Genomic DNA, 14,527 nt, shown 5'->3' with positions numbered 1-14,527 from the left:
GTGCCATCCTGGGCTTCCTGCCACACCGTCTCTACCCCGGCTGGCCTTGGGGGACCGGCGCCCCCCCCTTTCAGATAACAAAGTAAAGAGCAACATTTGCAAGAAAGTGTCACGGCATGAAAAGGTACACAAGGCAGTGTGAAATAGCTAAACCTAAAATATGTTTAACAAATATATATATTTGTTAATACACACACACACACACACACACACACACACACACACACACACACACACACACACACATATATATATATATATATATATATATATATATATATAATTAACTCTGGAAACCCTTCCAGGGCTATCAAGAAACTCCTGTCAGACCAACCTGGTTTCCTTTTTTGTCCAAGTGACAGGTTTGCTGGATCGTGGAAATACAGTTGATGTTGTTTACTGGGATTTTAGTAAAGCTGCAGAGGAAAGGACACGCAGTAATGGGTTTAAACTACAAGTACAACGATATAGGCTAGATATCAGGAAAACGTTTTTCACAGTCAGAGTAGTTCAGCAGTGGAATAGGCTGCCTAAGGAGGTGGTGAGCTCCCCCTCACTGGCAGTCTTCAAGCAAAGGTTGGATACACACTTTTCTTGGATGCTTTAGGATGCTTTGGGCTGATCCTGCGTTGAGCAGGGGGGTTGGACTAGATGGCCTGTATGGCCCCTTCCAACTCTATGATTCTATGATTCTATGATTCTAAAGCTTTAGTTTAATGAAAACTTAACAGAACATGGAATTTCTGATGTTGCTTTTCCCGTTATTATTTGGCGGGGGGTATTTACTTCGCAGACGTGTTTGCAAACTTACCAGCAATTAGAATGTACGATCTTGTTTTCCTCCCTTAAACAGATTTAATATAGAATCACAGACATCTGTTGTTATAAGATTTACTACTCATGCAGGATGTTATAAAAACAAGTGGAACTGTCTGGAAAATAGAAGCCTTTCTCTTTTCTTCTTTTCTTCAAAAAAAGTATATCCATTTCCTATTTTTCATTGGCAGAGTAGAAATGTTTTTGAATCGTATTTCTCTTCCTGATCCTTCTTTGGAGGACATCCATTATTCTTCCAATGAGATAATTTTGGGGGAATATTATATTGGCATTAGAATGGAACACACAGGGGAAGGCAGCAGCCAAATCAATCTAAGTAAATTATGCCAAAAAGTGGCTTCCCATCTAACCTCAAAAGGAGGATGGGACAGGTTGTCAACCTCCAGGTGGTGGCTGGAGATCTCCTGGGGATTATAGTGGATCTCCTGGCAGGCAGGCAGGCAAGGTGGACCTGGCCACCTTAACTGTATGGCCTTAGCCCCTGCTGAGATCCTCCCTTCCCCAAACCCCACCTTCCTCCAGCTCCAGCCCCCCAAATCTCCAGGTATTGTCTGGCAACCCCGCTAAGAGTCTGAACAGTGTATAATAGCACCTTTGCCAATCCCCTGCTGAGCCACCTGATATACGTCTGACCCTCTCACTGCTGGCCCACTGAAAGTTCTGAGGGGACTGCAGTTGGTACAGAGCTGCGTGGCCCAAGCCACGTCACTTGACATGCACATCCACTGGATCTCTGGATATGCAGTCTTCCCTCCAATTTTGTTTGCAGGCCACCGGAACAGGTAAAGTGCCCAACCTCCAACTGGCTCTTGGAGATCTCCTGGACTTAGAACTGATGATTCTAGACAACAGAGGTCAGTTGCCCTGGAGAAAACGGCTGCTTTGGAGGATGGGCTGCAGGGCACCAGGCCCTGCCGAGGTCTCTCTCCGCCCCAAAGCCCATCCTCCCCAGGCTCTAGCCTCCAAATCTCCAGGTATTTCCCAACCCAAGGAACAAAGTCTGAATATTTGCCGTTCAGGCCCTTCTGGGGATCCTGCGGTTTATTGCTCTACTACATGATGCAAACACCCAGCCCTGGTCCAGCTGAAGCTCAGCAGTGTCCCCATGACCTCAGTGGGAGATCCATGCCCAGCCCGAAAGTTCACCAGCTGCTGGGTTTGTGTGTAAACTAGAGTAGCCACATCTAAGGCACTCTGAGCAATTTAAGGAATAAGTGGGACCCTGTTTGCGAGAATCAGTTACAGGGCTGGTAGGGATGCCAATCTCCAGGTGGGGTCTATATATTTTCTGGAATTATGACTGATCTGTAGAGTACAGGGATCAGATGAAGAGCATTATACCCTGCTGAGGACTCTCCACTCTGATCTCTCCAGACTTCACCCCCAGGCTCCAAGAGTTTCCCAACATGGAGTTGGCAGCTCTTGGTCACCCCAGTGGACGACTTGCACTAAGCGACATGGAGGAGGACAACTCTGTTAGCCCCCCTGGATGCTCACTGACTCCCCTCCAAACCTATCTGACCGCTGAGGACTGATGTTGAAACGACCATGTTCAGGCCGGGAAAAGAGAAGAGGTGGATGCTATGGCTGCCAACCAGTGGTGTCTCTAGCATATTCGATGCCTGGGGCAGGAGGGCAAGGCTTGGTGATGTGGGGATAAGGGCTGTGGCCACTGAGCAGAAGAAGGCAAGAGCTGGCAGGCACAGTGAGCAAAAGGCTCTGCCTGCGGAGAGTTGGCCCTGGCTGGGTGCATCCTAGATCGCCTGGCGAGACTGAAAGGGTTGGTCAGGATGGCGCGTTTCACCCACACACAGTCGAGGCACCCACTGGGGGAGTGTCCACCTGGCGCAGGTGGTATGCAGTGCTCTCTCACCTGGAGCCTTGCCTTGGTGGGGAGGGAGGAGGAGAGGAAGAGGAGGATGGCAAAGGGAGCCTGACAAGTGGCAAGTGGGCATGTAGTTGGTGCCTGCCCCAGGAGAGCTCCAGAGGTGTAGTAGGTGGGCAGGCCCCCTTCACGTGGCAGACCCCCCCTTCAGGAAATGGTCCCCTGAAGGAACAAATCTGGAGAAAAGCTTCTCTCCCCCTCCCCCCCCCCAATCTCCTACTCCATCCCTGATAGATCCCTGGCGGAGACTGTCCAGGCCCTGTGTGGCCCTGTCCAAGTCCTGCACGTGTCCGGATTGGCCTGGCCCCACTGGCCCCCTCCCCGAACAGCCCAACCAGCCCAATCAGGCTGCTTCTCCCACCCAATCAGGCTGTGTCACTTGCCCCTAACCCTCATGTCCAATAGCTCCGCTCACTTTGCCTCAGACCACTGACGGAGCTGGCAGGTGGCTGGTGAGAGTTCTCCCTCCCCCCCCCTCCCTTCAGGCCTGCTGGGAAGGAGCCCCTGACTGAGGGGAGGGAGGCGTTTCCGAGAGCGATTCAGAGGACTCTGTGGAGGTACTTGTGCTTTCCTTTTGAGGGGGGGGGGGGGGGCTGACAGAAAAGCCCCTTCTCAAAATACTGCTCTGGCCAGCCTTGCTGATCGAGGGAGGAGGCAGCCAAGCAACTCTCTGTAGATTTGGGGCCTACCACACAGAACTGTTGTGCAGATGAAACTGGATGCTGCTGCGGAGGTTCTTTTGCCTCATGTTTCCTCGCACAACAACCCTGTGCAGTAGACCTCAAATCTGCAGAGAGTCATACAGAAGAAATACACAGAGAAGGGGCTTTTCTGTCAGCCTACTGTTTAGCAGAAGTGGAAATGCCTCCCTCAGCAGGCCTGAAGGGGGGGGGGGGAGAATATCCATCAGCCACCTGCAAACTCCATCTTTGGTCTGAGGTAAAGTGAAGAAAGTTGTTGGACATGACACTTAGTTGGACATGACAGTAGGCCTCAAGTGTTTAAATTCAACAACAACCTGTGTGGGAGGCCTTAAACGTTTCTTCTCTAGCACAACCCTGTCCAAAGTAGCCCTTTCTGCCTGGGGAACTGATCTTTATACTCTGCAGGTGAGCTGTGATTCTAGGAGATCTCCAGGCCCCACCTGGAGGTTGGCTACCCCTGGGTTGGAAATATTCCTGGAGGTTGGGAGGTAAGACTTCAAAATGATAAATTGCTTCAGAGGTCAGCCCTTACCAGCAACTGTTTGTAATTTGGGGCACAGACAGACAGACAGACCAGCATCCATCCTGAGTCTGGAAATTGCAGGAAGATCTAAATAAAGAATATTTACAGTCTGAAACTGGAAATAGTGAACAAGTAAATGGCTGAAGAGAAATCGCAACTGAAGAGACTTTTCTCAAGCTTGGCCTAGTAAATAAAAAACAGCATTTGCCAAGAAGGTCCTATGAAATCAAAGGCATAAGTAGCTTAGAATTTCAAGTGGAGTTAGCTTTACAGGAAAATAGACAGTGAGACTTTGGGGGGAACTAGGTGATCCACTTTTATTAGACTTGGCCTTGCAGAGAACAACAGGGACTGCAGTTGCCAGCAGTAGGCCTCAGGCTTCAGAAGGGCAGACATCAGCAGCCAAGCAACAGACTGTGCTAGCCAAGGGGTGTCTGGGGCCACATGCGTTCCTTTTGAAGCCTAGCAGGAGGAGAGAGCTTTCCCTTCAGCCTAACTGCCTAGAGATGAGCTGTATTCCAGGGGATTCTCAGGCCCCTCCTGGAGGCTGGCACCCCTAAACCTCAGGGGGATACAATGCTACACAGTCACCCCTCCAAAGCAGCCATTTTTGCCTACGGAGCTGATCTTTATAATCTGGAGGTGAGCAGCAATTCCAGGAAATCCCCAGGCTCCACCTGGAGGTTGGCTGTCCCTGGTCTGAACATATTCCTTGAAGTCTGGAATGGGGCTTCAAAAGTGTGTAATGCCCCCACAGCACCTAGCACCCCCTGACCTATTTCAGGTCAAGAGAACATTGCAGAGAGGAGGTAAGGTTGCCAGATGGGTGTAGGTTCATATTCTGGAATTCCACACTACCTAGGGGTGCACAACTGACTAGGGTCAAGACTGCTATGCAGAGAGAGAGAGCTCCTCTTAGGGTTGCCAGCTTCAAAGTCAGGCACTAAACCTACACCAAACCAGGAGCTAGTGCTTTCTCTACCCTACCTCCCTCACAGGGAAAGGAAGGGAAGGCAATTGTAAACTGCTTTGAGACACCTGAGGCCTGCTGGGTGACTGTGAACCATTCCCAGTTCTCTCAGACCTCTCACAACACCACATCCCTAACAGGTTGTCTATTGTGGGGAGACAAAGGGAAAAGATATTTGTAAACTGCTCTGAGACTCCTTTTGGTAGTAAACAGCAGGACACAAATATCCAGCTCTTCTTCTAAGGGGCAACAGTGAAAGAAGCATGCGGACACATAACATTATAAAGGAAAAGGAAAAGGTATCCCCTGTGCAAGCACCGGGTCATGTCTGACCCTTGGGGTGACGCCCTCCAGCGTTTTCTTTGCAGACTCAATACGGGGTGCTTTGCCAGTGCGTTCCCCAGTCATCACCGTTTTACCCCCTAGCAAGCTGGGTTCTCATTTTACCGACCTCGGAAGGATGGAAGGCTGAGTCAACCTTGAGCCAGCAGCTGGGATCGAACTCCCAACCTCATGGGCATACAGCTTCAGACAGCATGTCGCTGCCTTACCACTCTGCGCCACAAGAGGCTCTTAGAATTCACCACCTCCTTAGGGGGAGTTCACCACCTCCTTAAGCAGCCTATTCCACTGCTGAACTACTCTGACTGTGAAATTTTTGTCCTGATATCTAGCCTATACCATTGTAGTTTAAACCCATATACAATGGGACTATGACATCTTGTGATTTTGATGTGATGCCCCTGTTGATACAGCCCAAAATGGCATTTGCCTTTTTTACCACTGCATCACACTGCCTGCTGATGTTTAGTTTACAATCTACAAGTACCCCAAGGTCACGTTCACACACAGTGTTACCTAGAAGCGTATCCCCCATCCAGTAGGCATGCTTTTCATTTTTCTGACCCAGAAGCAGAACTTTACACTTATCTTTATTAAATTTTTCCAAGGGACCAAGCCCTATGAAGATAGGTTGAGGGACTTGGGAATGTTCAGCCTGGAGAAAAGGAGGTTGAGAGGGGACATGATAGCCCTCTTTAAGGATTTGAAAGGTTGTCACTTGGAGGAGGGCAGGATACTGTTTCCGTTGGCTGCAGAGGAAAGGACACGCAGTAATGGGTTTAAACTTCAAGTACAACGATATAGGCTAGATATCAGGAAAAAAAATTTCACAGTCAGAGTGGTTCAGCAGTGGAATAGGCTGCCTAAGGAGGTGGTGAGCTCCCCCTCACTGGCAGTGTTCAAGCAAAGGTTGGATACACACTTTCCTTGGGTGATTTAGGATGCTTAGGGCTGATCCTGCGTTGAGCAAGGGGTTGGACTAGATGGCCTGTATGGCCCCTTCCAACTCTATGATTCTATTATTCTATGAAATTGCATCTTGTTCTCATTTGCCCATTTTTCCATTGTGTTCAGATCTCTATCTTCCGGAGTATTTGCCAGTCCTCCCAATTTGGTGTCATCTGCAAACTTGATGAGTAGTCCCTCCACCCCCTCATCTAGATCATTAATAAATATGTTAAAAAGTACTGGGCCGAGCACCGAGCCCTGAGGTACCCCGCTACTCACCTCTCTCCAGTCTGATGAAACACCATTGACAACAACTCTTTGAGTGCAGTTCTCTAACGAATTCCTATCCACTTAACTATCTGAAAATCCAGATTGCAGTCCTTCAACTTATCCATCAAAACATCATGGGGAACCTTGTCAAAAGCTTTACTAAAATCCAAGTAAATGACATCAACTGAATTTCCCTGATCCAGCAACCTGTTACTTGGTCAAAAAAGGAAACCTGGTTGGTCTGTTGGAGACAAATCCATGCTGACTTCCTTGGATCACCAAATTGTCCTCCAGATGTTTGCAGATCGCTCCCTTTAATATCTGCTCCATTATCTTCCCTACAACAGAGGTCAGACTCACTGGTCTGTAGTTTCCCTGGTCATCCTTCCTCCGTTTTTTGAAGATCGGAATAACGTTTGCTCTCTTCCAGTCCTCCGGGACATCTCCAGTCCTTAAAGAGGTCCCGAAGATGATGGACAAGGGCTGTGCAAGTTCTCTGGAAAGTTCTTTGAGCACTCTCGGGTGCATTTCATCCAGACCAGGGGATTTGAACTCATCCAGTGCAGCTAAATGCCTCTCGACAACCTCTCTATCCATGTTAACCTGCCACCCAGACACTATCCTTTGGCTATGGCCATCTCTAGATGTGCCTAAACGATTTGACCTGTGGGAAAAAACAGATGTAAAATAGGCACTAAGCCTTTCTGATTTCTCTGCATCTTGCATTAGAGTTTGCCCAACAGTGGGCCTATTGCCTCCTTGACTTTACGTTTGCTCCTCACATAACTGAAAAATCTTTTCTTGTTACAATGGGCTTCCCTGGCCAATCTTAGCTTACTCTCAGATTTGGCCTTTCTGATAGTTGATCTACAGTGCCTAGTAACCTGTAGGTACTCTTCTTTAGAGCTCTGTCCTTCCCTCCATTTTCCTTTTCTTTCTTAGTTCCTCTTGAAGTTCTCTGTTCAAGGCTCTTGTTATATAATGATAACATTATATCAACAGTAAAAAAATGGAGACAGAAGGAGCAGGGCAGACACCTGTGTACTGTGACTACCCCATGTGTATTAGGGCAGAGGGGCATTTCGGTGTCTGTGGCCTAATTCACACAAGAAGGGAAATGACACAGAACTGGGAGGAATTGGTTGCCATGTAATCTTCCCCTAAGAACAGTCTCCAGTCTGATTTTCCCTTCACCTATCTGAAGACATGGCTCTGGAAAGCTCATCTGTAACCTCTATGCCACAATTCCCAAAGGTCAGTCCTCTCCCACACTCAACGGACATTCCAAACCACAGGTTCTTGACACCCATATCTCCACACCCATGCCCTCATTTGCCACCACACCACCACAACCCCCCACACAACACACATATTCAACCTCATACCCTTACAGACTGGACAATCCCTCCCCTTCCTCTGCCCACTGCCAAGCTCTCTCTATCTTAATCACTTTCTTCCTTTCTACCTCCCTCTCTCTTTGCTATTTTCCCCTTCCCCCTGCTAGCATCCGTTGTATCAGCTACAATGGGCTTTAATTCAAGTATATATATAATTCCTTTTCTAGAAGGTCAGGGGAGTTGGATTTGGCAGAGAATCAAAGCGTGAGTTTTATCGGTGCCTCTTGACTGCTCGTGGCGGCTGAGTGTGCCAAATGGCACCGTGCATTGCCAGTCTCATAAAATGGATTGAACTGATCCTGACCCTGCATTTCTGTCTCTGTTTCAGCCTGAACTGAACAGTAAGGTGAGAACAGTCAAGCAGAGGGCAGTGAGATGAAAGCCAAATGTCCCACTGACCCCCCCCCCTCCAGCCTTCACAAATGTCCCCTGGATTATTCCTGTTAGGATCTTCAGGAGTAGCCCTCCTTGGGCATCAGAGATTCCCTGCAAGGAGGAACACGGCATAGCATTGCCAGCTCCAGATTGCAACCTCTAGCTTGGAAAATCGTGGTGTTATGGGGGCGGAGGCTGGGGAGGATGGGGTTTGGTGAGCGGACGGACCTCAGTAGGGTCCAATGGCCAAAGGGTCCAAAGGCCAAAGCTGAGAGTGAGCTAAGATTGGCCAGGGAAGCCCATTGTAACAAGAAAAGATTTTTCAGTTACGTGAGGAGCAAACGTAAAGTAAAGGAGGCAATAGGCCCGCTGTTGGGTGCGGAAGGACAAACTCTAACGAAAGATGCAGAGAAAGCAGAAAGGCTTAGTGCCTATTTTACATCTGTTTTTTCCCACAGGTCTAAGTGTTTAGGCACATCTAGAGATGGCTGTAGCCAAAGGATAGTGTTTGGGTGGCAGGTTAACATGGATAGAGAGGTGGTCGAGAGGCATTTAGCTGCACTGGATGAGTTCAAATCCCCTGGTCCAGATGAAATGCACCCGAGAGTACTCAAAGAACTTTCCAGAGAACTTGCACAGCCCTTGTCCATCATCTTCGGAACCTCTTTAAGGACTGGAGATGTCCCGGAGGACTGGAAAAGAGCAAACGTTATTCCGATCTTCAAAAAAGGGAGGAAGAATGACCCGGGAAACTACAGACCAGTGAGTCTGACCTCTGTTGTGGGGAAGATAATGGAGCAGATATTAAAGGGAGCGATCTGCAAACATCTGGAGGACAATTTGGTGATCCAAGGAAGTCAGCATGGATTTGTCTCCAACAGGTCCTGCCAGACCAACCTAGTTTCCTTTTTTGACCAAGTAACAGGTTTGCTGGATCGGGGAAATTTGGTTGATGTCATTTACTTGGATTTTAGTAAAGCTTTTGACAAGGTTCCCCATGATGTTCTGATGGATAAGTTGAAGGACTCCAATCTGGATTTTCAGATCGTTAGGTGGATAGGGAATTGGTTAGAGAACCGCACTCAAAGAGTTGTTGTCAATGGTGTTTCATCAGACTGGAGAGAGGTGAGTAGCGGGGTACCTCAGGGTTCGGTGCTCGGCCCGGTACTTTTTAACATATTTATTAATGATCTAGATGAGGGGGTGGAGGGACTACTCATCAAGTTTGCAGATGACACCAAATTGGGAGGACTGGCAAATACTCCGGAAGATAGAGACAGAGTTCAACGAGATCTGAACACAATGGAAAAATGGGCAAATGAGAACAAGATGCAATTTAATAAAGATAAGTGTAAAGTTCTGCATCTGGGTCAGAAAAATGAAAAGCATGCCTACTGGATGGGGGATACGCTTCTAGGTAGCACTGTGTGTGAACGAGACCTTGGGGTACTTGTGGATTGTAAACTAAACATGAGCAGGCAGTGTGATGCAGCGGTAAAAAAGGCAAATGCCATTTTGGGCTGTATCAACAGAGGCATCACATCAAAATCACAAGATGTCATAGTCCCATTGTATACGGCACTGGTCAGACCACACCTGGAGTACTGTGTGCAGTTCTGGAGGCCTCACTTCAAGAAGGACATCGATAAAATTGAAAGGGTACAGAGGAGAGCGACGAAGATGATCTGGGGCCAAGGGACCAAGCCCTATGAAGATAGGTTGAGGGACTTGGGAATGTTCAGCCTGGAGAAAAGGAGGTTGAGAGGGGACATGATAGCCCTCTTTAAGTATTTGAAAGGTTGTCACTTGGAGGAGGGCAGGATGCTGTTTCTGCTGGCTGCAGAGGAAAGGACACGCAGTAATGGGTTTAAACTTCAAGTACAACGATATAGGCTAGATATCAGGAAAAAGTTTTTCTCAGTCAGAGTCGTTCAGCAGTGGAATAGGCTGCCTAAGGAGGTGGTGAGTGCCCCCTCACTGGAAGTCTTCAAGCAAAGGTTGGATACACACTTTTCTTGGATGCTTTAGGATGCTTAGGGCTAATCCTGCGTTGAGCAGGGGGTTGGACTAGATGGCCTGTATGGCCCCTTCCAACTCTATGATTCTATGATTCTATGATTCAATGCCATAGAGTCTGCCTTCCAAAGCAGCCATTTTCTCCCGCCAGAGCTGGGGTTCCTAATCAGGGGTCCGAAGGCACTCCAGACATTGTCTGAAGCCTTTCCCCTCCTGCCTTAATGAACTCAGACACAAGTTAGAGAACCAGCTGCTTCCATTGCTCCTTCTTCACCCTCCAGAGTATGAGTGAGCTCTCTCGTGGTTTCTGTGCCTAGGACGGGATGGAGGCTGCACGCCTACTCCCACGTTAAACCACCTCCTGTCTCTCCCCCAGAGTTCTCTTCAAGGCTGCCTGTTAACAAGGATGGTGATGTCACTTCCAGTGACATTTCACTTTTGGGCGGGGCATAGCAGGGAAGTGAGCACTGGTTGAACAACACTTTCACCACTGTTTCCTCAGTGGCAAGATTTTTGACAAAATTTGAGTAATATTGAGGAACCTCAACAGTTGTCAGCAAGTAAGCTAGATTACTTACTGACTTGTTATATTTTTATACCACCCTCCCTTGTGGCTCAGAATTTAAATTCTATTCCATTAACTTCTCAGCATTTAAATTATATTACCAGAAAATAGTCTTTGTTGACTTAATGAGAAGGGAGAACAATGTCAAAGAATATTATTCAAATTTTGTCTAAAATCTTGCCACTGAGGAAACAGTGGTGAAAGCGTTGTTCAACCAGTCCTTGTTCTGGTAAGATTTTTTCTACAATATGTACAAAGGAAAAATAAAAGGACAAGGCTTCTTAACATTAATTGTGTAGCAGATTTTTCGGTTTTCTATTTAGTGTTGTATAAAGGTAAAGGTAAAGGTATCCCCTGTGCAAGCACCGAGTCATGTCTGACCCTTGGGGTGACGCCCTCTAGCGTTTTCATGGCAGACTCAATACGGGGTGGTTTGCCAGTGCCTTCCCCAGTCATTACCGTTTACCCCCCAGCAAGCTGGGTACTCATTTTACCGACCTCGGAAGGATGGAAGGCTGAGTCAACCTTGAGCCGGCTGCTGGGATTGAACTCCCAACCTCATGGGCAAAGCTTTCAGGCGGCTGCCTTACCACTCTGCGCCACAAGAGGCTCTTATTTAGTGTTGTATTGACCTTCAAATGAGGCCTGGAGTTCTGGAATTACAACTGATCCCCGAGTTTATTTATTTAATTTATTGATTTATTGTTACATTTCTAGCCCGCCACTCTCTGGAGATTTGTGGCGGGTTACAGTAAATAAAAGCCCATAAAACTGCACAAAACCCAATAACCTTCAACCCCCATCAGTTCCCATGAAGGAAATGGCTGCTTTGAAGGGCAGACTCCACAGCAAGATATCCCCATTCAGTTCCTTCTAGGTTGCCAACCTCCAGGAAGGGTAGGAGAAATCAGTTCTTTGGCGAATATAGCAGCTTTGGGGAGTTAAATTCATGGGCAATATAGGCTGCAGAGACCTTTTCCCTCCTCAACTCCCCCCCTCATCTGCAGGAATTTCCCAACCTGGTGTTGTCAACCAGAGCTTCTTCTCATCCTTAAATTCTCCTTTCTCAGGCATGATCCACAAATCTCCAGGAATTTCCCCGATCAAAGTTTGTAACCCTAGCAGGAGAGGCGTCACACAAATGGCAAAAGACATACGGAGAGCATGTCCGGGTGCAGACATCTTTAGGCCAAGGAAAGGATCCAGCAGGGGGTTATACTGCCTGCTTGTATATAAACATATGTATTTACTAGCGTGAAAATATGTTTCCTAGCTCGTATTTGAAAAAATACAGACAGTCTGACATAGATAATGAAGTGGCTCACAATTCCCTTGGTGAAGACAGACCTGCTTTGTTTGACGTACCTTGATTTAACTTATGGTTTTGTGTAACTGTTTTTCATTGTTTTCTTTAGAATACATATTTTTTTAGTCTGTTAATGATAAAGTAAATAAATAAAATTTCAAACACCTTAGCCCAATTCCAAGTTTTCTTCTGGTATCAGAATCATTTTAGACATTTGACAGAGAGAACGGGCATGCCCCTCCTCCTCCTCACCGTGCAGATGTCTGAACCAGGGCATACACATGGACCAGCCCAAATAGCCCAGGCTAGCCTGATCTTGTCAGATCTCAGAAACTAAACCAGGTTAGCCCTCATTAGTATCTGTTGAAGTCCAGGGTTGCTGCGCAGAAGCAAGTCATGGCAAACCTCCTCTGAAAGTTCCTTGCCTTGAAAATGTTTCACTATGGCAAAATTTAACTATGCAAAGAAGCTAAGCACCTGATGCTTAAAGAATAGCTTTATAGAGAACTGAACCTGGAAAGAGAGAGGATCTTGGCAGTTGACCTGTTCTTCTTCATCTGGAGGCAAGCAGGAAGGAAGTGTGCTCCAAGGAGCAGGAACTCTCCAACTGAGCCCGTCAGGAAACTGGAGAGTATTTGGAAATATTAGGAAGTTCCTGTTAGCTGTCTTGAGCCTCCAGGTAAGAGTGGGATATCAATTGGATGAATGAATGAATGCATGAATGCATGAATGAATGAATGAATGAATGAATGAATGAATGAATGAATGAATGCTAATTACGTATCTGATGCCGCCTGTAGGATATTCTTCATATTCTTTTACTTTATTTAATATATTTATATACCGCCCTCCCTTTTGGCTCATTATGATCTTGCCTATTCCAGCAGAACCCCCCCCCCCCAAAGAGGTGTCCATAAGTTCACTGTGATTAGAAGACACTTTCCACTGGGATGTATATTTATTTGTACTCACTTTTCTCCCCTGTGGTTTCTCCAAGCAGTGTTGAATACCATTCTCCTCTTGCCCATTTTTTTACACCACCAGTTCTGTGGCCAGCAGGACTCAGGGGGGGGGGGGGGTTAAACACGGGTCTTCTAGTCTGGTATTTTACTTGATATGCCATAGGCGTGCACCCTCACTGCTAGAGGGAGGAGGCAGCCAAGCAACTCTCTGGAGATTTGAGGCCTACCACGCAGGGTTCTTGTGCAGATGAAACTGGATGCTGTTCTAGAGGTTCTTTGGCCGCCTGTTTCATCTGCACAACAACCCTGTGCAGTAGGCTTCAAATCTGCAGAGAGTCACACGGAAGAAACACACATGGCTTGGCTGTTTCTTCCCTGCAGCAGCGAGACCAGCCACAGCAGGATTTTAAGTGAGAAGGGGCTTTTCTGTGGCCTTCCTGTCAGCCAATGGTTAGGTAGAAGGGGAAAGTTTCCCCCCTCAAAAGGAATGCCCTCAGACTCCCCTGCGTTGCTCTCTGAATGAAAATGCCTCCCTCCCCTCAGTCAGGGCCTGTCCGAGGCTCCTTCCCAGCAGGCCTGAAGGGAGGGGGAGGGGGAGGGAGCGCAGTCACCAGCCTCCTGCCAGCTCTGTCAGGTTTCTGAGGTAAAGTTACAGTCGGACATGACAGTTAGGACAGCCCTGGGGCAAAAAGGGCCGGCGCAGCCTGTTCAAGCCTCTGTTCTCATCCCCCTTGGCAGCCCTACCAACCTCCTTTCCCTGCGGTGGTCAAAGGCAGATGGGCAGTTGGGCTAGGGGGGTGGGCTGTGTCACTTCCCTATTGATCCCAAGTCCAGGAGGTGGAGTCAGTCCAATCTTTGGTCCAATCAGAAGGCAAAGATCAGGCTGGCCTTGCCCACTCTCCACCCACCTAGGCCTTAGCTCTTTATATTATACAGCGAAGCTGTTCCAGCTGTGAACTGGCCTGAGCCTCAGAGGAAGGCGATATACAAATATAATAAATAAAAATAATCTGTAACAGAATGGTATAAATCAGGGGTAGTCAAACTGCGGCCCTCCAGATGTCCATGGACTACAATTCCCAGGAGCCCCCTGCCAGCATTCGCTGGCAGGGGGCTCCTGGGAATTGTAGTCCATGGACATCTGGAGGGCCGCAGTTTGACTACCCCTGGTATAAATAAAACAGTAAGGGGTGGGGTGTGTGCACTGTCTGGGATGGGGGGGGCAACGATTGGTCCCCGGCCCCGGACTGATAAGCGGAGGGCCCAATCGGGAGGCGCGAAGCTGCTGATTGGCCCCTTGCTCCAGAACTGACCAGTTCAGCCCACAACAGACATTCCTCTGCTGGCCGCCGAGAGGTGATGTAGACCCAGAGGCCTAGGGAACCTGGGCTGAGAGGGGGGTGAGAGGCCTTCGTGGCCGCCCCAGG

The 14,527-nt window shown here is 48.0% G+C and overlaps 1 long non-coding RNA gene across 1 annotated transcript; it reads left to right on the top strand.

Annotated features, from left to right (window-relative positions):
• The first annotated feature begins 1,342 nt into the window (after positions 1-1,342).
• On the top strand, positions 1,343-11,966 carry LOC143842716 (uncharacterized). The gene is made up of 2 exons (XR_013233321.1): positions 1,343-1,619; positions 11,903-11,966. It is a non-coding gene; the product is annotated as an uncharacterized LOC143842716 (long non-coding RNA).
• Positions 11,967-14,527: the final 2,561 nt, after the last annotated feature.

Source organism: Paroedura picta, chromosome 8, assembly GCF_049243985.1.
Source record: "Paroedura picta isolate Pp20150507F chromosome 8, Ppicta_v3.0, whole genome shotgun sequence".
NCBI classification, from domain to species: Eukaryota; Metazoa; Chordata; class Lepidosauria; order Squamata; family Gekkonidae; genus Paroedura; species Paroedura picta.
The sequence above is the reverse complement of the archived record's forward strand: the minus strand, read 5'-3'. Positions and strand labels throughout refer to the sequence as shown.